The 23831-nt window shown below is 47.0% G+C and overlaps 1 pseudogene; it reads left to right on the forward strand.

Moving 5' to 3' along the window:
• The first annotated feature begins 446 nt into the window (after positions 1-446).
• Positions 447-23791, forward strand: LOC135535347 (SH3 domain and tetratricopeptide repeat-containing protein 2-like; annotated as a pseudogene).
• The last annotated feature ends 40 nt before the right edge of the window (positions 23792-23831 follow it).

Raw genomic sequence — 23831 nt, forward strand, 5'->3', positions numbered from 1 at the left:
CCCTTCTACCAGTGAGTTACCTAGTCCCTAACCTATACCCCTTCTACCAGTGAGTTACCTAGTCCCTAACCTATACCCCTTCTACCAGTGAGTTACCTAGTCCCTAACCTATACCCCTTCTAACAGTGAATTACCTATTCTCTACTCCCTAACCTATACCCCTTCTACCAGTGAGTTACCTAGTCCCTGCCCCCTAACCTATACCCCTTCTACCAGTGAGTTACCTAGTCCCAACCCCCTACCCTATACCCCTTCTACCAGTAAGTCACAATACATTCTATGCTGTATGTACACCTTATAACATGACACAGTGACATACTCAGTCACCCTATAAGCTATCAACCTCTATCCTTCATTTTCACACTTGTGTTTCCTCTCGTCTTATATTTTGTAGGGAAATATGGCAGCCATTTTGTCCCAAGCTGATGTGTTTCCTGTTTGTGTAGGTGGTTTCTGAGGAAGTACTCTGACTGTGCCGGATGCTCCCCTTCAGAGAGAGGACAATTTGACCAACCTATAGGTGAGGCCCTTACCCTTACCCTAAACCTAACCCTAAACCTAACCCTTCAGAGAGAGGACAATTTGATCACCCTATAGGTGAGGCCCTTACCCTAAACCTAACCCTTCAGAGAGAGGACAATTTGACCAACCTATAGGTGAGGCCCTTACCCTAAACCTAACCCTTCAGAGAGAGGACAATTTGACCAACCTATAGGTGAGGCCCTTACCCTTACCCTAAACCTAACCCTAAACCTAACACTTCAGAGAGAGGACAATTTGATCACCCTATAGGTGAGGCCCTTACCCTTACCCTAAACCTAACCCTAAACCTAACACTTCAGAGAGAGGACAATTTGACCACCCTATAGTTGAGGCCTTTACCCTAAACCTAACCCTAAACCTAACCCTTCAGAGAGAGGACATTTTGACCACCCTGTAGGTGAGGCCCTTACCCTAAACCTAACCCCTCAGAGAGATGACAGTTTGATCACCCTATAGGTGAGGCCCTTACCCTAAACCTAACCCTTCAGAGAGAGGACAGTTTCATCACCCTATAGGTGAGTCCCTTACCCTAAACCTAACCCTTCAGAGAGATGACAGTTTCATCACCCTATAGGTGAGTCCCTTACCCTAAACCGAACCCTTCAGAGAGATGACAGTTTCATCACCCTATAGGTGAGGCCCTTACCCTAAACCTAACCCTTCAGAGAGATGACAGTTTCATCACCCTATAGGTGAGGCCCTTACCCTAAACCTAACCCTTCAGAGAGATGACAGTTTCATCACCCTATAGGTGAGGCCCTTACCCTACCCTAAACCTAACCCTTCAGAGAGAGGACAGTTTCATCACCCTATAGATGAGGGCAGGAACCGACAGGGTTCTACAGCACACTACACTCATGCCATGGCCAGTGTTCATTACACATACTAGGTATTTCCTCCAACCCCCTCTCCTCTCCCCTCCCCTTGCAGTAAGCGGATCCTGTGAGGCTGTAGTGGACCACAACCCAGTAGGTTGTGATGAGCTCCAGCTGAGTCGAGGTGACGTGATTGAGATACAGGGGATGCTACTCCGAGGTCTGGACATGTTCATAGGAACACACTGCTCTACAGGAAACACCGGCTTCGTACACAAGGCTCACGTCAAGCCACTCAACGCCAAACCCCCGTAAGAGCAAGACATTTCAATGTAAAATGTTTAGTCATTCAGCAGACACTCTTATCCAGAGCGACTTGAAGTGAGTGCATTCATCTGAAGATAGCTAGGTGGGACAACCACATATCACAGGCATATTAAATACACTTTTCCTCAATAAAGTAGCTGTCAGCAAAGTCAGAGCTAGAAGTGGGGGTCGAGGTGAGGAGGGGGATTATTAAGATACTCATTGAGGAGGCAGAGTTTCAGGGGTTTTGTAAGTTGGGCAGGGAATGTTGTCCTAACTTCAGGGGAAGCTGGTTCCACCACTACGGCGCCAGGCCAGAGAAGAGCTTGGACTGGGCTGAGCGGGACCTGCCCTCCCATAGGGGTAGGAGGCCAAGAGACCAGATGTGGCAGAACGGAGAGCTCGGGATGGGGTGTAGGGTTTGAGCATAGGGAGGGGCAGTTCCTCTTGCTGGTCTGTAGGTAAGCACCCTGATCTTGTAGTGGATGTGAGCTTTGACTGGAAATCAGTGCAGTGTGTGGAGGAGCGGGGTGACATGAGAGAACCAGGTGGGCTGCAGCGTTCTGGATAAGTTGCAGGGGTTTGATGGCATAAAAGCATTACAATACCAAACCAATGTGAGGGCTAAACATAACAGCATTACAATACCAAACCACTGTGAGGGCTATACATGACAGCATTACAATACCAAACCACTGTGAGGGCTATACATAACAGCATTACAATACCAAACCACTGTGAGGGCTACACATAACAGCATTACAATACCAAACCACTGTGAGGGCTATACATGACAGCATTACAATACCAAACCACTGTGAGGGCTATACATGACAGCATTACAATACCAAACCACTGTGAGGGCTATACATAACAGCATTACAATACCAAACCACTGTGAGGGCTATACATGACAGTATTACAATACCAAACCACTGTGAGGGCTATAGACAACAGTATCACAATACCAAACCACTGTGAGGGCTATAGACAACAGTATTACAATACCAAACCACTGTGAGGGCTATAGACAACAGTATCACAATACCAAACCACTGTGAGGGCTATAGACAACAGTATCACAATACCAAACCACTGTGAGGGCTATAGACAACAGTATTACAATACCAAACCACTGTGAGGGCTATAGACAACAGTATCACAATACCAAACCACTGTGAGGGCTATAGACAACAGTATCACAATACCAAACCACTGTGAGGGCTATAGACAACAGTATTACAATACCAAACCACTGTGAGGGCTATAGACAACAGTATCACAATACCAAACCACTGTGAGGGCTATAGACAACAGTATCACAATACCAAACCACTGTGAGGGCTATAGACAACAGTATCACAATACCAAACCACTGTGAGGGCTATAGGTTAGATTACTCGTTGGTTATTACTGCAATGTCGGAACTAGAAGCACAAGGATTTCGCTACACTAGCATTAACATCTGCTAACCATGTGTATGTGACAAATACATTTGATTCGATTTGATTTGACAACAGTACTACAATACCAAACCACTGTGAGGGCTATAGACAACAGTATTACAATACCAAACCACTGTGAGGGCTATAGACAACAGTATTACAATACCAAACCACTGTGAGGGCTATAGACAACAGTATCACAATACCAAACCACTGTGAGGGCTATACATGACAGTATTACAATACCAAACCACTGTGAGGGCTATAGACAACAGTATCACAATACCAAACCACTGTGAGGGCTATAGACAACAGTATCACAATACCAAACCACTGTGAGGGCTATAGACAACAGTATCACAATACCAAACCACTGTGAGGGCTATAGGTTAGATTACTCATTGGTTATTACTGCAATGTCGGAACTAGAAGCACAAGCATTTCGCTACACTAGCATTAACATCTGCTAACCATGTGTATGTGACAAATACATTTGATTCGATTTGATTTGACAACAGTACTACAATACCAAACCACTGTGAGGGCTATAGAAAACAGTATTACAATACCAAAACACTGTGAGGGCTATAGACAACAGTATCACAATACCAAACCACTGTGAATAATATTATGAATTTATAATAGTTTTGCTGAGAACAGTTATTTTTAACACAAATACTATTTTTTTTCCACAATTATGTGTTCCCAACTTATTTGTGCACAATCTAATTTTCAAAATATCTATTTTCTTTCAAAACATGTATTTATTCACCCCTCAACTGTTCTCAGTCTTATAGGAACAGTTAGGACAGTGGACAATGTGTCATGTTCACATTTACCTGGTCTATCTGTTTATCTGTTGTTAATAGTAGAGGCTTCAGGGGGAGGGGTGGGGGGATGGAGGGATGGAGGAGTAGAGCGATGGAGGTGTGGGGGATGGGGGGATGGAGGAGTAGAGAGATGGAGGGGTGAGGTGATGGGGGATGGAGGAGTAGAGCGATGGAGGGGTGGGGGATGGGGGATGGAGGAGTAGAGAGATGGAGGGTTGGGGGGATGGGGGATGGAGGAGTAGAGCAATGGAGGTGTGGGGGGATGTGGGGATGGAGGAGTAGAGAGATGGAGGGGTGGGGTGATGGGGGGATGGAGGAGTAGAGCGATGGAGGGGTAAGGGGATGGGGGATGGAGGAGTAGAGAGATGGAGGGGTGGGGGGATGGGGGTGGAGGAGTAGAGAGATGGAGAGATGGAGGGGTGGGGGGATGGAGGTGGAGGAGTAGAGAGATGGAGGGGTGGGGGATGGAGGAGTAGAGAGATGGAGGTGTGGGGGGATGGGGGATGGAGGAGTAGAGAGATGGAGGGTGGGGAGATGGATGACTAGAGAAATGGAGGGGTGGGGGATGGGGGGTGGAGGAGTAGAGATGGAGGGGTGGGGGTGGAGGAGTAGAGAGATGGAGGGGTGGGGGGATGGGGGATGGAGGAGTAGAGAGATGGAGGAGTGGGGGGATGGGGGGATGGAGGAGTAGAGAGATGGAGGGGTGGGGGATGGAGGAGTAGAGAGATGGAGGGGTGGGGGTGGAGGAGTAGAGAGATGGAGGGGTAGGGGGATGGAGGAGTAGAGAGATGGAGGGGTGGGGGATGGGGGGATGGGGGATGGAGGAGTAGAGAGATGGAGCGGGGGGGATGGGGGGATGGAGGAGTAGAGAGATGGAGGGGTGGGGGATGGGGGATGGAGGAGTAGAGAGGTGGGGGGATGGGGGATGGAGGAGTAGTAGAGATGGAGGGGTGGGGGGATGGGGGATGGAGGAGTAGAGAGATGGGGGATGGGGGATGGAGGAGTAGAGAGATGGAGGGGTGGGGGGATGGGGGATGGAGGAGTAGAGAGATGGAGGGGTGGTGGGGTGGAGAAGTAGAGAGATGAAGAGGGCAGGGATGGAAGGATAAATGGTTGCAGAGGGGTGTAGGGGTAAAGGGAGGGAGGTGTAGAGATGGAGGGGTGGGGGTGGGGGGATGGAAGGGGAGGTATGGAGGGTTGGGTGGAGGGATAGAGAGATGGAAGGGGAGGGATGGAGGGTTGGGTAGAGGGATAGAGAGATGGAAGGATGGAGGGATGGAGGGTTGGGTGGAGGGATAGAGATGGAAGGGGGAGGGATGGAGGGTTGGGTGGAGGGATAGAGAGATGGAAGGGGGAGGGATGGAGGGTTGGGTGGAGGGATAGAGAGATGGAAGGGGAGGGATGGATGGGTGGTTGAGAGCAGTCATGTGGGTGATAATGCTTTCTTTGTCTCTCTCCACTCCCTCTCTCTGCCCTCTCACTCTCGCTCTCTCTCCTCCTTGTCAGAGACAGACAACTGGTGTTTCTGAGTGAGGAGGAACGTGCGTCAATGGCCCAGATTAACCCCTGCAGTAGTGAACCCAGAGACAGCGGCCTCCTAGAGAGACTCTTCTCCTCTGACATCAGTACTGTCTACAGACTAGGTAGGAGAGGATCCCTCAGTCTATACAGTATAGGGAATTACTGAGTGCTGTCAGACTATTGTAGGTAGGGAACCACTGTGTTATACTGAGTACTGTCAGACTATTGTAGGTAGGGAACCACTGTGTTATACTGAGTACTGTCAGACTATTGTAGGTAGGGAACCACTGTGTTATACTGAGTACTGTCAGACTATTGTAGGTAGGGAACCACTGTGTTATACTGAGTACTGTCAGACTATTGTAGGTAGGGAACCACTGTGTTATACTGAGTACTGTCAGACTATTGTAGGTAGGGAACCACTGTGTTATACTGAGTACTGTCAGACTATTGTAGGTAGGGAACCACTGTGTTATACTGAGTACTGTCAGACTATTGTAGGTAGGGAACCACTGTGTTATACTGAGTACTGTCAGACTATTGTAGGTAGGGAACCACTGTGTTATACTGAGTACTGTCAGACTATTGTAGGTAGGGAACCACTGTGTTATACTGAGTACTGTCAGACTATTGTAGGTAGGGAACCACTGTGTTATACTGAGTACTGTCAGACTATTGTAGGTAGGGAACCACTTTGTTCTACTGAGTACTGTCAGACTATTGTAGGTAGGGAACCACTGTGTTATACTGAGTACTGTCAGACTATTGTAGGTAGGGAACCACTGTGTTATACTGAGTACTGTCAGACTATTGTAGGTAGGGAACCACTGTGTTATACTGAGTACTGTCAGACTATTGTAGGTAGGGAACCACTGTGTTATACTGAGTACTGTCAGACTATTGTAGGTAGGGAACCACTGTGTTATACTGAGTACTGTCAGACTATTGTAGGTAGGGAACCACTGTGTTATACTGAGTACTGTCAGACTATTGTAGGTAGGGAACCACTGTGTTATACTGAGTACTGTCAGACTATTGTAGGTAGGGAACCACTGTGTTATACTGAGTACTGTCAGACTATTGTAGGTAGGGAACCACTGTGTTATACTGAGTGCTGCTTGACTGTATTTAAAGACCTGTACTGTATGCTTTATCAATAGGTAAGTTATGCTAAAACAGCTGCAGTACAGAGGACCCTTAGGCCTACAGCCCCATTTCATTTCAATAATTTAGCTTCTCAAAGACGCCCTCTGGTGGTCAAACTAGCATTAACGAGCATAAATGGCAACAATGGCTGACAGTTAAGTAATGTGCCGTGGAATTCTGCGTGAGCCCGCAGTCTGTGCTGCATTACCAAGCAACTTTTAAAAGGAAGAACCACTGTATGTGAAACACCAGTGAAATATATATTTCTTCCTGCAGATAGACTGGATCAGTCTGACTTTACATACATCAGAAACCAACCAAAACAAGGTTAGTAATACGTTATCTATTAACAGGGTAATAAGATATTTATGAAAGTTAATACATTGTTCATCAGATTGTTTAATACAACCTCAGCTGAATGGTAGAAGATTGTTTAGAGGTCGATATATCCTTCTGTCTCAGTCAAAGCCAAGAACATTTTCTCCCTGACAGCTGTAGATAAGTAGGCCAGAACACTAAAAGGGGAACTCTATACATAGTCAAACTCTTTACTTTTCTTCCCTAATGTTTCACTTTTTGCTTACCTTTCATTTTCCCTAGACCATGCAGACTCCTCCGAGTGGTCGGGTAGACTGTTTGGAGTGTTAATCCGACTGGATAAATTAAAAAAAACATATAAAACCAATGTTGCGCCCATGACAAGGGAGATAATATTTTATTAATTTGTTGAACAGGCACATATTGCAGCACCAAGCTGAACTGCTAGGAGAGTCAAGGAAGTTTCATAGCTACATTTCTAATGTACAGTACATGGATTTTCATATACAGTGTACCGAAACCTTTACATTCAGTGTTCATATGTTTCTCTCTCAGAGCATAAGCCCCCCGCCAGCGCCCGACAGTCCATCATCTCAGAGAAGAGTGACGCTACACCCCCCTACCACTCCTCCCCTCGCCCCTCTCTCTCTCACTCATCGCCCCGCCCCTCCTTCTACGCCTCCCAGAATGCTTTGGGGCGTGGCGGTGACGGGGAGTTGCTGTCCTTCAGTCTGGACGACACCTTCAGAGAGATGAATGAGTTCCAGGAAGACCCACCCCTTTTCATGGAGGAGGGAGCTGGGAGGGGTGGAGTCAGAGTTCTGTGACCCAACCCTGACTCTGCTCAACATGCATCACTTCCAGGTGAGAGGTCAAAGAACCACTGTTTTGAAATTGAAGAGATTTAGGGGTTTGTGTCTGGTTTGTATAGTTGTGTTTGTATTTTAATTCACTGTTGATTGTCAATAAAGTAATCTATTATATTAATTTTCCATCCTCTCCCTCTCCTCTCCTCCTCCTCCTCTCCTCTCTCCCTCCCTCTCCTCCTCTCCTCTCCTCCTCTCCTCTCCTCTCCTCTCCTCTCCTCTCCTCCTCTCCTCTCCTCTCTTCTCTTCCTTCTCCTTCTCTCCTCTCCTCTCCTCTCCCTCTCCTCTCCTCTCCTCTCCTCTCCCCTCTCCTCTCCCTCTCTCTTCTCTTCTCTTCTCTTCCTTCTCCCTCTCCCTCCTCTCCTCTTTCTCTTCTCTCTCCCTCTCCCTCCCTCTCCTCTCCCTCTCCTCTCCCTCTCCCTCTCCCTCTCCCTCTCCTCTCCCTCTCCTCTCCCTCTCCTCTCTTCTCTCTCCCTTCTCCTCTCCCTCTCCCTCTCCTCTCTTTCTCTCTCCCTCTCCTCTCCCCTCTCCTCTCCCTCTCCTCTCCTCTCTTCTCCTCTCCTCTCCTCTCCTCTCTCTCTCCTCTCTTCTCCTCTCCTCTCCTCTCCTCTACTCTCCTCTCTTCTCTTCTCTTCTCCTCTCCTCTCCCTCTCCCTCTCCCTCTCCTCTCCTCCCCTCCTCTCCTCTCCCTCCTCTCCTCTCCTCTCTTCTCTTCTTCTCTTCTCTCTCCTCCTCTCCTCTCCTCTCCTCTCCTCTCTTCTCTTCTCTTCTCTTCTCTTCTCCTCTCCTCTCCTCTCCTCTCCTCTCCTCTCTTCTCTTCTCTTCTCTTCTCTTCTCCTCTCCTCTCCTCTCCTCCAGGAGGACTTCCTGCCCCTGTATGACCTAAACCACTCCTTCCTGTGGCTGACGTTCTCAGGACAGAGTGAGGAGGAGTTACTGGGCCACCTGGAGATTGTCAGGGAGGGGGCTAAGAGAACGGGCATGGCCTGGGCACACCGACGGGCATGCTTCCTACTGGGGAGGCTCTGCGCCAAGAAGCTCAAGTACTCCCAGGTAGGGCAGAAGGGAGGAACACTAGAGTATGTACACATGCACACACACATTTATGCATACACACAAACACACATGCATAATATGTTAATTTAAGAGCACATAAGAGCACTAAATGTTAATTTAAGAGCACACATATGAGTGTGCTCTTAAATTAACTTAAATGTTAATCTCCCATCCCTCTCTCCCAGGCCCGTGTGTATTACGAGGAAGCCCTTGGCGTCTCTGTTGACGGTTTCTCTGACCTCCCTCTCCTCCTTCGCCCTCTACACCAACCTCACAGCCATCTACCTCAAACAGAAGATGGCCGACAAGCTGCCCCCCACCCTGGAGAAGGCCAGTGCTCTGCTCCTCTGTCTCCCCAGACACACCTTCACCTCCCTGGATGAGTTTGAGCTGCTGATGCTGGTGCTGCGGAGATCTGTGGTGGAAGGAGACAAACACCTGGAGGCACGGGTCTGTTACCTCACCGCCAGCCTCTTCCTTCTCCTTAGGTTGGTGTTGTCAAAGCTCCCAAATGGCATCCAATTCCCTATATAGTGCAATTCTTTTGACCAGGTCAAAGGGTGCCATGGGGCGCCATGTTGGACACACTCTATGTCCTTTGTTTCGATATATCTGTGAAAAGTTTGTTATAAATCAAATATCTAGTTATTATTTTGACGATTATTAATACAGAAAGATAGATGACGCCCTGCCCTTCGTGGAGCGCCTCCAGTTCCTCACTGTTACCCTGTCTGCTGAGGAGGGGCGCCCCATCGCCCCCCTGGACCTCAACTGGCTCCTGTCCCGGCTCTACCACCGTAAATACATGCCCTACCTGGCCCTGGCAGCCCTCAGCCTGGACTCTGGACAGGAGCACTCACTACAGGACGCCTTCCACAGGATAGAACTGTTCAGCAGGAACTCGGTAGGCTACGGGTTGTTTGTTAGGTCATCACATTCTAATATTCCAAAAACAAATGACATGTTGATACAAAGTATACAACAGACACATTGGAAATATCCGACACACAAACCAAAAAATTCTAAATAACATATCGTTCTTTAAATGTTTTACATGTACATTTTCCATAGGTGCGTCTGAATCCGCGATGGAAAGAGGGGGACGTCTCTTCTCCCCGCCCAGATCGTGGTGTATCTTCAGCAGGCTCTGGCCATTGCGGAGCGGGGAGAGGACCTTAAGACCCAGAGAGACCTGTGTCTGGGTTTGGCCTGTGTGTACCAGCAACACGGCGCCCTGGTGAAGGCCCTGCCCTGTGCCCAGCAGGCTGTACAGACCGGGGGAGGTATCAACGAGGAAGAGGGGTTCGAGGCTTCAGTACTGCTGGGATGGTTGTTAGTCCTGACGGGAGAGCCTGAGAGGGCACAGCACACCTTGCAGCCACTACTGCAGTCTCTACAGGTAACTACAGTCAGTCTCTACGGGTAACTACAGTCAGTCTCTACAGGTAACTACAGTCAGTCTCTACGGGTAACTACAGTCAGTCTCTACAGGTAACTACAGTCAGTCTCTACAGGTAACTACAGTCAGTCTCTACGGGTAACTACAGTCAGTCTCTACAGGTAACTACAGTCAGTCTCTACAGGTAACTACAGTCTCTACGGGTAACTACAGTCAGTCTCTACGGGTAACTACAGTCAGTCTCTACGGGTAACTACAGTCAGTCTCTACGGGTAACTACAGTCAGTCTCTACGGGTAACTACAGTCAGTCTCTACGGGTAACTACAGTCAGTCTCTACGGGTAACTACAGTCAGTCTCTTTGGGTAACTCCAGTCAGTCTCTACAGGTAACTACAGTCTCTAAAGGTAACTACAGTCAGTCTCTACAGGTAACTACAGTCTCTACAGCTAACTGTAGTCTCTACAGGTAAATACAGTCAATACAGGTAACTGCAGTCTCTACAGGTAACTACAGTCTCTACAGGTAACTACAGTCTCTACAGGTAACTACAGTCAATCTCTATGGGTAACTACAGTCAGTCTCTACAGGTAACTACAGTCTCTACATATAACTACAGTCTCTACAGATAACTACAGTCTCTACAGCTAACTGCAGTCTCTACAGGTAACTACAGTCTCTACATGTAACTACAGTCTCTACATGTAACTACAGTGTCTACAGGTAACTACAGTCTCTACAGGTAACTACGGTCTCTACAGGTAACTACAGTGTCTACAGGTAACTACAGTCTCCACAGGTAACTACAGTGTCTACAGGTAACTACAGTGTCTACAGGTAACTACAGTCTCTACAGGTAACTACAGTCTCTACATGTAACTACAGTCTCTACATGTAACTACAATCTCTACAGGTAACTACAGTCTCTGCAGGTAACCAAATTCTCTACAGGTAAATACAGTCTCTACAGGTAACTACAGTCTCTACAGGTAACTGTAGTCTCTACAGGTAAATACAGTCAATACAGGTAACTACAGTCTCTACAGGTAAATACAGTCAATACAGGTAACTACAGTCTCTACAGGTAACTGCAGTCTCAACAGTCTCTACAGGTAACTACAGTCTCTACATGTAACTACAGTCTCTACATGTAACTACAGTCTCTACAGGTAACCACAATCTCTGCAGGTAACCAAATTCTCTACAGGTAAATACAGTCTCTACAGGTAAGTACAGTATCTACAGGTAACTGCAGTCTCTACAGGTCAATACAGTCTCTACAGCTAACTGCAGTCTCTACAGGTAACTACAGTCTCTTTTTAATTAATTTAAAAAAAAATATTTCACCTTTGTTTAACCAGGTAGGCTAGTTGAGAACAAGTTCTCATTTACAACTGCGACCTGGCCAAGATAAAGCATAGCAGTGTAAACAGACAACACAGAGTTACACATGGAGTAAACAATAAACAAGTCAATAACACAGTAGAAAGAAAAGGGAGTCTATATACATTGTGTGCAAAAGGCATGAGGAGGTAGGCGAATAATTACAGTTTTGCAGATTAACACTGGAGTGATCAATGATCAGATGGTCATGTACAGGTAGAGATACTGGTGTGCAAAAGAGCAGAAAAGTAAATAAATAAAAACAGTATGGGGATGAGGTAGGTAAAAATGGGTGGGCTATTTACTGATAGACTATGTACAGCTGCAGCGATCGGTTAGCTGCTCAGATAGCAGATGTTTGAAGTTGGTGAGGAGATAAAAGTCTCCAACTTCAGCGATTTTACAATTCGTTCCAGTCACAGGCAGCAGAGAACTGGAACGAAAGGCGGCCAAATGAGGTGTTGGCTTTAGGGATGATCAGTGAGATACACCTGCTGGAGCGCGTGCTACAGGTGGGTGTTGCCATCGTGACCAGTGAACTGAGATAAGGCGGAGCTTTACATAGCATGGACTTGTAGATGACCTGGAGCCAGTGGGTCTGGCGGCGAATATGTAGCGAGGGCCAGCCGACTAGAGCATACAGGTCGCAGTGGTGGGTGGTATAAGGTGCTTTAGTGACAAAACGGATGGCACTGTGATAAACTGCATCCAGTTTGCTGAGTAGAGTGTTGGAAGCAATTTTGTAGATGACATCGCCGAAGTCGAGGATCGGTAGAATGAGGCTTTGTTGCGGAATAGAAAGCCGACTCTAGATTTGATTTTCAATTGGAGATGTTTGATATGAGTCTGGAAGGAGAGTTTACAGTCTAGCCAGACACCTAGGTACTTATAGATGTCCACATATTTAAGGTCGGAACCATCCAGGGTGGTGATGCTAGTCAGGCGTGCGGGTGCAGGCAGCGAACGGTTGAAAAGCATGCATTTGGTTTCACTAGCGTTTAAGAGCAGTTGGAGGCCACGGAAGGAGTGTTGTATGGCATTGAAGCTCGTTTGGAGGTTAGATAGCACAGTGTCCAAGGACGGGCCAGAAGTCTATAGAATGGCGTCGTCTGCATAGAGGTGGATCAGGGAATCGCCCACAGTTTTATTAAACATGGATCGCAACAGACACGCCGCATTTTGTTCCGACTCTCTTTCACCTACAGAAAACCATTACAAGTCTCTACAGGTAAATGCACTCTCTACAGGTAACTACAGTCTCTACAGGTAATTACAGTATCTACAGGTAACTGCAGTGTCTACAGGTAACTACAGTGTCTACAGGTAACTACAGTGTCTACAGGTAACTAAAGTCTCTACAGGTAACTACGGTCTCTACAGGTAACTGCAATCTTTACAGGTAACTGCGATCTTTACAGGTAACTACGGTCTCTACAGGTAACTACGGTCTCTACAGGTAACTACGGTCTCTACAGGTAACTGCGATCTTTACAGGTAACTACGGTCTCTACAGGTAACTACGGTCTCTACAGGTAACTACGGTCTCTACAGGTAACTACGGTCTCTACAGGTAACTGCGATCTTTACAGGTAACTACGGTCTCTACAGGTAACTACGGTCTCTACAGGTAACTACAGTCTCTACAGGTAACTACGGTCTCTACAGGTAACTGCGATCTCTACAGGTAACTGCGATCTTTACAGGTAACTACGGTCTCTACAGGTAACTACGGTCTCTACAGGTAACTACAGTCTCTACAGGTAACTACGGTCTCTACAGGTAACTGCGATCTTTACAGGTAACTGCGATCTCTACAGGTAACTACGATCTTTACAGGTAACTACGGTCTCTACAGGTAACTACGGTCTCTACAGGTAACTACGGTCTCTACAGGTAACTACGGTCTCTACAGGTAACTACGGTCTCTACAGGTAACTACAGTCTCTACAGGTAACTACGGTCTCTACAGGTAACTACGGTCTCTACAGGTAACTGCGATCTTTACAGGTAACTACGGTCTCTACAGGTAACTACGATCTCTACAGGTAACTACAGTCTCTACAGGTAACTACGGTCTCTACAGGTAACTGCGATCTTTACAGGTAACTGCGATCTCTACAGGTAACTACGATCTTTACAGGTAACTACGGTCTCTACAGGTAACTACGGTCTCTACAGGTAACTACGGTCTCTACAGGTAACTACGGTCTCTACAGGTAACTACGGTCTCTACAGGTAACTACGGTCTCTACAGGTAACTACGGTCTCTACAGGTAACTGCGATCTTTACAGGTAACTGCGATCTTTACAGGTAACTACGGTCTCTACAGGTAACTACAGTCTCTACAGGTAACTACGGTCTCTACAGGTAACTATTAAAGGTAACTAACTACATTACAGATATCTCTAAACTATTGTGAGTATTATTACCATAGTCAACATTGACCCCTAGTCCCTATTCACTGCACACTTGTTTAGCTCTGAAAGAACTGGTCAGATGTAAGGAACAAGGTAGCAGCTCTGTCTTGCCACCTGCTCATGTTACAGTAGTCTTTAACAGGACTTGTAAAGATCTTGTTATCAATGAATCATCCATACCTCTATCTCCTCTCCTTTCTTTCAGGGTACAGATAGCCCGACCCAGAGGGGAGTGGTCCACAACCTGCTGGCTCTGTGTCTGCGGCGACAGGGTCGCATCGCAGAGGCCGGAAGCCACCTCCACCACGCCCTCACCATCTCCAGGGAGAGTGGCAACCAGAGGAACCAGGCCCTGGCCCTCGCCAACCTGGGCTGCCTGGCACTGGGCGTGGGGGCACCCACACTGGCAGAACGATTCCTATTCAGGTCAGCAAGGAGGGAGGGTGTGTGGGGCGGATGGGGCAGTGGGGCAGTTGTGTGTGTGTGTGTGTGTGAACAGTAGATGGATGCTTACATCCGTGAGTGTTACGTTTTAAATATTATTAATCCTTTACAGTTCATGTTAGAATGTTAGTGTCTGTATCTACATGGTTGTAACCTGCTGGTTGAGACTGGTCTGTATATCTACATGGTTGTAACCTGCTGAGTGAGACTGGTCTGTATCTACATGGTTGTAACCTGCTGGTTGAGACTGGTCTGTATATCTACATGGTTGTAACCTGCTGAGTGAGACTGGTCTGTATATCTACATGGTTGTAACCTGCTGAGTGAGACTGGTCTGTATCTACATGGTTGTAACCTGCTGGTTGAGACTGGTCTGTATATCTACATGGTTGTAACCTGCTGAGTGAGACTGGTCTGTATCTCTACATGGTTGTAACCTGCTGAGTGAGACTGGTCTGTATCTACATGGTTGTAACCTGCTGAGTAAGACTGGTCTGTATCTACATGGTTGTAACCTGCTGAGTGAGACTGGTCTGTATCTCTACATGGTCGTAACCTGCTGAGTGAGACTGGTCTGTATATCTACATGGTTGTAACCTGCTGAGTGAGACTGGTCTGTATATCTACACGGTTGTAACCTGCTGGTTGAGACTGGTCTGTATATCTACATGGTTGTAACCTGCTGAGTGAGACTGGTCTGTATCTCTACATGGTTGTAACCTGCTGAGTGAGACTGGTCTGTATCTACATGGTTGTAACCTGCTGAGTAAGACTGGTCTGTATCTACATGGTTGTAACCTGCTGAGTGAGAGTGGTCTGTATATCTACACGGTTGTAACCTGCTGGTTGAGACTGGTCTGTATATCTACATGGTTGTAACCTGCTGAGTGAGACTGGTCTGTATATCTACATGGTTGTAACCTGCTGAGTGAGACTGGTCTGTATCTACATGGTTGTAACCTGCTGGTTGAGACTGGTCTGTATATCTACATGGTTGTAACCTGCTGAGTGAGACTGGTCTGTATCTCTACATGGTTGTAACCTGCTGAGTGAGACTGGTCTGTATCTACATGGTTGTAACCTGCTGAGTAAGACTGGTCTGTATCTACATGGTTGTAACCTGCTGAGTGAGACTGGTCTGTATCTCTACATGGTCGTAACCTGCTGAGTGAGACTGGTCTGTATATCTACATGGTTGTAACCTGCTGAGTGAGACTGGTCTGTATATCTACACGGTTGTAACCTGCTGAGTGAGACTGGTCTGTATATCTACACGGTTGTAACCTGCTGAGTGAGACTGGTCTGTATATCTACATGGTTGTAACCTGCTGGTTGAGACTGGTCTGTATATCTACATGGTTGTAACCTGCTGAGTGAGACTGGTCTGTATCTCTACACGGTCGTAAACCGTTGAATGAGTGGAACTGTTTCCTACTGTATGTCCCTCAGGTCTCTGTGGTTGTTCCTGGAGATCTGGGAGAGTCCCGTTGACGAGGAGCACGTCCAGACCTACCTATGGCTGGGGCGGAGCTACAAGGACAGGGGGAGGAGCCAGGACGTCAGGCTGTGTTTTGAGATGGGACTCCTCATATCCCTCCAGGCCAGGAACCTCCATAGTGAGTTACCTTAACCCTAACCCTCCAGGCCAGGAACCTCCATAGTGAGTTACCTTAACCCTAACCCTCCAGGCCAGGAACCTCCATAGTGAGTTACCTTAACCCTAACCCTCCAGGCCAGGAACCTCCATAGTGAGTTACCTTAACCCTAACCCTCCAGGCCAGGAACCTCCATAGTGAGTTACCTTAACCCTAACCCTCCAGGCCAGGAACCTCCATAGTGAGTTACCTTAACCCTAACCCTCCAGGCCAGGAACCTCCATAGTGAGTTACCTTAACCCTAACCCTCCAGGCCAGGAACCTCCATAGTGAGTTACCTTAACCCTAACCCTCCAGGCCAGGAACCTCCATAGTGAGTTACCTTAACCCTAACCCTACAGGCCAGGAACCTCCATAGTGAGTTACCTTAACCCTAACCCTCCAGGCCAGGAACCTCCATAGTGAGTTACCTTAACCCTAACCCTCCAGGCCAGGAACCTCCATAGTGAGTTACCTTAACCCTAACCCTCCAGGCCAGGAACCTCCATAGTGAGTTACCTTAACCCAAAGCCTCCAGGCCAGGAAACTCCATAGTGAGTTACCTTAACCCTAACCCTCCAGGCCAGGAACCTCCATAGTGAGTTACCTTAACCCTAACCCTCCAGGCCAGGAACCTCCATAGTGAGTTACCTTAACCCTAACCCTCCAGGCCAGGAACCTCCATAGTGAGTTACCTTAACCCTAACCCTCCAGGCCAGGAACCTCCATAGTGAGTTACCTTAACCCTAACCCTCCAGGCCAGTAACCTCCATAGTGAGTTACCTTAACCCTAACCCTACAGGCCAGGAACCTCCATAGTGAGTTACCTTAACCCTAACCCTCCAGGCCAGGAACCTCCATAGTGAGTTACCTTAACCCTAACCCTCCAGGCCAGGAACCTCCATAGTGAGTTACCTTAACCCTAACCCTCCAGGCCAGGAACCTCCATAGTGCGTTACCTTAACCCTAACCCTCCAGGCCAGGAACCTCCATAGTGAGTTACCTGAACCCTAACCCTCCAGGCCAGGAACCTCCATAGTGAGTTACCTTAACCCTAACCCTCCAGGCCAGGAACCTCCATAGTGAGTTACCTTAACCCTAACCCTCCAGGCCAGGAACCTCCATAGTGAGTTACCTTAACCCTAACCCTCCAGGCCAGGAACCTCCATAGTGAGTTACCTTAACCCTAACCCTCCAGGCCAGGAACCTCCATAGTGCGTTACCTTAACCCTAACCCTCCAGGCCAGGAACCTCCATAGTGAGTTACCTGAACCCTAACCCTCCAGGCCAGGAACCTCCATAGTGAGTTACCTTAACCCTAACCCTCCAGGCCAGGAACCTCCATAGTGAGTTACCTTAACCCTAACCCTCCAGGCCAGGAACCTCCATAGTGAGTTACCTTAACCCTAACCCTCCAGGCCAGGAACCTCCATAGTGAGTTACCTTAACCCTAACCCTCCAGGCCAGGAACCTCTATAGTGAGTTACCTTAACCCTAACCCTCCAGGCCAGGAACCTCCATAGTGAGTTACCTTAACCCTAACCCTCCAGGCCAGGAACCTCCATAGTGAGTTACCTTAACCCTAACCCTCCAGGCCAGGAACCTCCATAGTGAGTTACCTTAACCCTAACCCTCCAGGCCAGGAACCTCCATAGTGAGTTACCTTAACCCTAACCCTCCAGGCCAGTAACCTCCATAGTGAGTTACCTTAACCCTAACCCTCCAGGCCAGGAACCTCCATAGTGAGTTACCTTAACCCTAACCCTCCAGGCCAGGAACCTCCATAGTGTGTTACCTGAACCCTAACCCTCCAGGCCAGGAACCTCCATAGTGAGTTACCTTAACCCTAACCCTCCAGGCCAGGAACCTCCAGAGTGAGTTACCTGAACCCTAACCCTCCAGGCCAGGAACCTCCATAGTGAGTTACCTTAACCCTAACCCTCCAGGCCAGGAACCTCCATAGTGAGTTACCTTAACACTAAGCCTCCAGGCCAGGAACCTCCATAGTGAGTTACCTGAACCCTAACCCTCCAGGCCAGGAACCTCCATAGTGAGTTACCTTAACCCTAACCCTCCAGGCCAGGAACCTCTATAGTGAGTTACCTTAACCCTAACCCTCCAGGCCAGGAACCTCCATAGTGAGTTACCTTAACCCTAACCCTCCAGGACAGGAACCTCCATAGTGAGTTACCTTAACCCTAACCCTCCAGGCCAGGAACCTCCATAGTGAGTTACCTTAACCCTAACCCTCCAGGCCAGGAACCTCCATAGTGAGTTACCTTAACCCTAACCCTACAGGCCAGGAACCTCCATAGTGAGTTACCTTAACCCTAACCCTCCAGGCCAGGAACCTCCATAGTGAGTTACCTTAACCCTAACCCTCCAGGCCAGGAACCTCCATAGTGAGTTACCTTAACCCTAACCCTCCAGGCCAGGAACCTCCATAGTGAGTTACCTGAACCCTAACCCTCCAGGCCAGGAACCTCCATAGTGAGTTACCTTAACCCTAACCCTCCAGGCCAGGAACCTCCATAGTGAGTTACCTGAACCCTAACCCTCCAGGCCAGGAACCTCCATAGTGAGTTACCTTAACCCTAACCCTCCAGGCCAGGAACCTCCATAGTGAGTTACCTTAACCCTAACCCTCCAGGCCAGGAACCTCTATAGTGAGTTACCTTAACCCTAACCCTCCAGGCCAGGAACCTCCATAGTGAGTTACCTTAACCCTAACCCTCCAGGCCAGGAACTGACACATTTAATAATACTGTCCTAATATGTCCTGTGTGGCTCAGTCGGTAGAGCATGGCGCTTGCAACGCCAAGCGTCGTGGGTTCGATTCCCGCTGGGGCCACCCATATGTAAAAGTAGTGGCCCCAGCCGACTTGTAAGTCGCTTTGGACAAAAGCGTCTGCTAAATGGGATATATTATTATTATGTCAAAACTAACCCTAATCCAAAACCTAACATTAACGCTAGTTCAACCAAACTATGAAAGACAACAACCAATGACGATTATTGCATGTTAATCAAAAGTAGCCACTATCAGTCCTCTGTCCTCTCTCTCTCTCTAGGTCAGATGGTGGTGGCTAAAGTCCTGAGTCGTCACTATGCCGACGTGCTGCTGTATGGACAGAGTATCCTCTACTATGAGCACTGTGTGTCTGTGTCCAGGGACCTGAAGGACAAGAGACTAGAGGGAGAATATCTAGAGATCCTCAGTAGCCTCTACCTCTCCATCAATACTGAGAAGTAGGTTTATATATCTGTCTGTCTCTACCTCTCCCTCAGTACTGAGAAGTAGGTTAATATATCTGTCTGTCTGTCTCTACCTCTCCCTCAATACTGAGAAGTAGGTTTATATATCTGTCTGTCTCTACCTCTCCCTCAATACTGAGAAGTAGGTTTATATATCTGTCTGTCTCTACCTCTCCCTCAATACTGAGAAGTAGGTTTATATATCTGTCTGTCTCTACCTCTCCCTCAATACTGAGAAGTAGGTTTATATATCTGTCTGTCTCTACCTCTCCCTCAATACTGAGAAGTAGGTTTATATATCTGTCTGTCTGTCTCTACCTCTCCCTCAGTACTGAGAAGTAGGTTTATATATCTGTCTGTCTGTCTCTACCTCTCCCTCAATACTGAGAAGTAGGTTTATATATCTGTCTGTCTCTACCTCTCCCTCAATACTGAGAAGTAGGTTTATATATCTGTCTGTCTCTACCTCTCCCTCAATACTGAGAAGTAGGTTTATATATCTGTCTGTCTCTACCTCTCCCTCAATACTGAGAAGTAGGTTTATATATCTGTCTGTCTGTCTCTACCTCTCCCTCAATACTGAGAAGTAGGTTTATATATCTGTCTGTCTCTACCTCTCCCTCAATACTGAGAAGTAGGTTTATATATCTGTCTGTCTCTACCTCTCCCTCAATACTGAGAAGTAGGTTTATATATCTGTCTCAATTCTGATCTCTCTTTGTCTTTCACGCTGTGTCTCTATCTCCCTCTCTCCCTATCAACACTGCAAAATAACTTATTTGGAGTGAATTACTGTTTTGCTATTCTCAGGTCTTCGAGGAAGTCACTGGCCTACACTAAGCAGTGTCTGAGGATTAAAAAAGTTATTCATTTCAAACAGATCATCAAGGAAGTCTCTGGACTACTGTAAGCAGTGTCTGAGGATTAATAAAGTTATTCATTTCAAACAGATCATCAAGGAAGTCTCTGGATTACAGTAAGCAGAGTCTGCGTATCTCCATTGACTTGGGGAAGAGAGAGGAAGAGTCAGAGACCTGGCTTCAGGTGGGACGCATCTACTACCTCATCCATGAAGATGAACTGGCGGACATGTACCTACAGGTGAGTCCAGAGAGAAAGGGGGAATAGAGAAAGGGGGAATAGAGAAAGGGGGAAGAGAGAAAGGGGAAGAGAGAAAGGGGAAGAGAGAAAGGGGAAGAGAGAAAGGGGAAGAGAGAAAGGGAAGAGAAAGATCTATTACCTCATCCACAAAGATTAACTGGTTGACCTGTACCACCATGAGAGAGGGGGACGGACGGAGGAGAAGAAGTAGAGAAGGCAAAGAGGAGAGTGAAAGATAGAAGAGGAGAGAAAGATGGAAGTAAATTAGTCTCTCTATGTGTGTCTGCATGAACATGAACATTATGGACTCTTATCAGTCAACAACCACAGTGATAACAATCTTCTCCCCATACCTGACCTATAATCACACTGGATCATATCATCTTCATAGCACGTTTTATCATATGATGTCACAATATCTGTCTCTCTGTAAACCTTGTTTACCACATCCTGCGTTGCATGATCCAAATGCCAAACAAGAAGGTAAGAGTTTAATGAAGTATATTGCTCATGTTATAGTACTGGTACTTTGGCATTTTCCAAAATGTAAATACCATACGAGATGTTCCCTCAGAGCACTGGATTAACATGGTGGTGTATTGATTGATTCTGAATGACTTGCAGGCAGCGGTGAAGACAGCCCTGAGGATGAATGACCCTCGCTTCGCCATGAGTATCTACGAGGAGGCAGGAGACGTCTTCTTCAAAGGCCACAGGAACAGACTGGCGTCACTGCCCTTCTACAGGGTGTGGATGAGGGGATGCTATTGAATTGAACTTTATTGATCACCAGAGGAGGACATTAGGTTGTGGAGGGTCCATCTCCTCAATGAGATTACAGATAGTTAGGACTTATTGGTAACATGTATTTCAAAGTTACTGTATAATAGTTTCAATTCAATTGGAAAATGAGTGACACATAAGATTTTAATTGGACTAGTGTGCCATTTTACACACATTTATAACAGGCGTTATACCATGGCCTGAGCCTGTTAAAAGCAACACATTATAACAGGCTTTATACCATGGCTGAGCCTGTTAAAAGCAACACATTATAACAGGCTTTATACCATGGCCTGAGCCTGTTAAAAGCAACACATTATAACAGGCTTTATACCATGGCCTGAGCCTGTTAAAAGCAACACATTATAACAGGCTTTATACCATGGCCTGAGCCTGTTAAAAGCAACACATTATAACAGGCTTTATACCATGGCCTGAGCCTGTTAAAAGCAACACATTATAACAGGCTTTATACCATGGCCTGAGCCTGTTAAAAGCAACACATTATAACAGGCTTTATACCATGGCCTGAGCCTGTTAAAAGCAACACATTATAACAGGCTTTATACCATGGCCTGAGCCTGTTAAAAGCAACACATTATAACAGGCTTTATACCATGGCCTGAGCCTGTTAAAAGCAACACATTATAACAGGCTTTATAACATGGCCTGAGCCTGTTAAAAGCAACACATTATAACAGGCTTTATACCATGGCCTGAGCCTGTTAAAAGCAACACATTATAACAGGCTTTATACCATGGCCTGAGCCTGTTAAAAGCAACACATTATAACAGGCGTTATACCATGGCCTGAGCCTGTTAAAAGCAACACATTATAACAAGCTTTATACCATGGCCTGAGCCTGTTAAAAGCAACACATTATAACAGGCGTTATACCATGGCCTGAGCCTGTTAAAAGCAACACATTATAACAGGCTTTATACCATGGCCTGAGCCTGTTAAAAGCAACACATTATAACACCAGTGGTTCTCTGCTCTTGTTTTAGGACGGCAGTCTCCCGTTTGCTCGGAGCATCCATGACGTCCACTCAGAGTTCAGACTGCTGAGTAAACTGACTGAACTACTGATGACCCAGGAAGAGTATGAAGAGGCTCTACAGTACGCCATTCTGGCTGTACAGATCAGTTCCCAAACAGGTAATGTAGGGAAGGAGGGAGGGAGGGAGGGAGGTGGGGAAGGAGGGAGGGATGTAGAGAGGGAGGGGCACTTTTATTACCTGGACCGGGATTTGAAGCAGCAACCCTTCGGCTTCCAGCTACTGGTCTGCTTCCTATAACCAGGACTACCAATCGTGGTTTGAATCTGTTCATTCCATTCATGTAGATAACCATCCTGCGATGTTATTGTCCTCCAGGTGTGTGTGTGAACGAGCGCGCAGCGTACCACCGTCTGGCTACAGTGTACTACAGTCTGGAGCAGTATGAGATGACAGAGAACTACCCTCAGTCTCTGTCTCTCAGCCCTGCTGTACTGCAGCACCCCCTGGAGGCTAGATACTACACCAAGCTCTACTGCAGGCTGGGGGACCTGACCCTGCACAAACTAAAGGTAAAGGCTCTGGCTCTGGAGGGCAGAAGTACTGCTGATAGTCTTTACTATCGGTAGTTCATTCATCTGTATAGGCTTTCCAGTTTAATAGCACTACAGCATGTGAGAGAGAGGGGGACAGAGAGCGAGGAGAGAGAGATAGCAGTGGTGGAAAAAGTACCCAATTGTCATTCTTGAGTAAAAGATACCTTAACAGAAAATTAGTCAAGTAAAAGTGAAGTCACCCAGTAAAATACTACTTGAGTAAAATTCTAATGCTAAACACAACACACATTTCTTGTTTTTTTTTATTTACAGATAGTCAGGAGGGGCACACTACAACACTCAGACATAATTTACAAATTAAGCATTTATGTTTAGTGAGTCCTCCAAATCAGAGTCAGTAAGGATAAGCATATCAAGGCACAAGGCGAGACCACATGCAGACACAGGAGGCAGATGGTTGGAGTCTTACAATGTTTATTAATCCAAAGGGGTAGGCAAGAGAATGGTCGTGGACAGGCAAAAAGGTCAAAACCAGATCAGAGTCCAGGAGGTACAGAGTGGCAGACAGACTAGTGGTCACGGCAGGCAAAATGGTCAGGCAGGCGGGTACAAAGTCCTGAAACAGACAAGGGTCAAAACCAGGAGGACTAGAATAAGGAGAATGCAAAAAGCAGGAGAACTGGAAAAACGCTGGTTAACTTGGAAACATACAAGACGAACTGGCACAGAGAGACAGGAAACACATGGAAAAATACACTGGGGAATATAAGGGACACCTGGAGGGGGTGGAGACAATAACGAGAACAGGTGAAACAGATCAGGGCGTGACAAAGCAGGGAGGTTCTCTTAATAAGTGCTTGAAGTATACCATTTTCCTGTCCTGCTAAGCATTCAAAATATAACGAGTACTTTTGGGTGTCAGGGAAAATGTATGGAGTAAAAAGTACCGATTTTCTTTAGGAATGGAGTGAAGTAAAAGTTGTCATAAATATAAATAGTAAAGTACAGATACT

The sequence above is a fragment of the Oncorhynchus masou genome, unplaced genomic scaffold (genome assembly GCF_036934945.1).
Source record: "Oncorhynchus masou masou isolate Uvic2021 unplaced genomic scaffold, UVic_Omas_1.1 unplaced_scaffold_4849, whole genome shotgun sequence".
Taxonomy (NCBI): Eukaryota; Metazoa; Chordata; class Actinopteri; order Salmoniformes; family Salmonidae; genus Oncorhynchus; species Oncorhynchus masou.